The sequence below is a fragment of the Octopus bimaculoides genome, chromosome 18, assembly GCF_001194135.2.
Source record: "Octopus bimaculoides isolate UCB-OBI-ISO-001 chromosome 18, ASM119413v2, whole genome shotgun sequence".
NCBI classification, from domain to species: domain Eukaryota; kingdom Metazoa; phylum Mollusca; class Cephalopoda; order Octopoda; family Octopodidae; genus Octopus; species Octopus bimaculoides.
Genome location: NC_068998.1, coordinates 25,460,402 through 25,461,900, shown reverse-complemented (window position 1 = coordinate 25,461,900; position 1,499 = coordinate 25,460,402).

Here is a 1,499-nt window from a genome sequence, read left to right as displayed (position 1 = left end):
ATATATATCAAGTTGGTGCAAAAGTAGTGTCCGATTTAAAGGTCTAATTAAGAATGAGGTAGCCAATATATTCCGGAAATATTTATTCATTAACTTAATCTCTATTGCTTTCAATGACCTCATTCTATCTTTCAACAAACCTATAAATGCCTCGTTTGTAAAATTCTGTAGGTTTAGAAACAAATATGAATCCAACTCATTTTCAATCTTTTCTCTTGTTGTTAACCTACGTCCATCAAAACGGTTTTGTAATCTTCGGAACAAATGGTAATCAGAAGGACCACATTCAGGAGAATATGGAGGATCAGGCAGTATTTCCCAACGAAATTCTTCCAAGAGAGTTTTGGTCACTGGAGCTGTGTGAGGACGAGCATTATCGTGATAGAAGATAACACCCTTTCTGTTAACCGAGGATTCTCGCTTTTGGCTCAGAACTGTTTTCATACGACGAAGTTTATCACAGTAAAGATTAGCATTAATTGTTTGGTTGTTGTCCAACAGTTCATAATGGATTACTCCTATGATATCCTACCATACACTCAACATGATCTTCTTTGGATGAAGTCCTGCTCTCGTTTGTTGAACTGCCGTCGACGTCGATTGATCCAAGAACGGCGGCGTTTAACATTATGGTAAAGAATCCACTTAAGCCTGTTTTAAAGATGTTGCTTGAAAGTGTCGAGAAAGCAATGACTAACAACAAGCAGCCATCTGTTGTCGATTCTCTGGAGACAGCTCATGAAGGACACATTTTCCAACCACTGAAACCTCCCCAATTTGTTTTAGCTGGCGTACCACGGTTGTATGGGCCACGTTTAACTGTTCTGCAAGTTCTCTAATGGTAACGGTAGGGTTCTCTGAAACAAGAGCTTCCAACATTTCGGAATGAAGTTTTTTTGGACGACCATGTTTTGGCTCCTCTTTCAAAGTGAAATCACTACTTCGGAAACGAGAAAACCACCTTCTCCTTCATTCACTAGATCATCCCCCATAAGTGCTCTGAATAGATCTTGCTGTTGCACTTGCAGTAACACCTTTATCAAACTCGTAGAGTAAAACATTTATTATGTGATATTTAGATGGGACAAACATGGTGGTAACATTTTCTGAAAATTATTGCCAGGAGTTAGATAATCTGAAAGAAAATAGTACAAATTAGACACAGAAATATCTCAAAACTATAAGAAGAGGTTAAAAAATTGATGAATTCGCTCTGAAACATTTTTTCTAGAAATCGGATATTACTTTTGCACCATCCAACTATAATAGAGGACAATCAGTAAGTTGTCATAATAATACTCAAAGTTTTAAATACCGGAGCAGAAAGCTTCTAGGCATTTTTTATGTTATTAAGACATGAACGCTATGTTAATAGCAGATGAAAAATGCCTAGACGTTTTCTGCTCCAGTATTTGAAACTCTGAGTATTATGACAACTTACTGATTGTCCTATATTATATATATATAATATTGTTTGGTTATAATAATTAATATATATA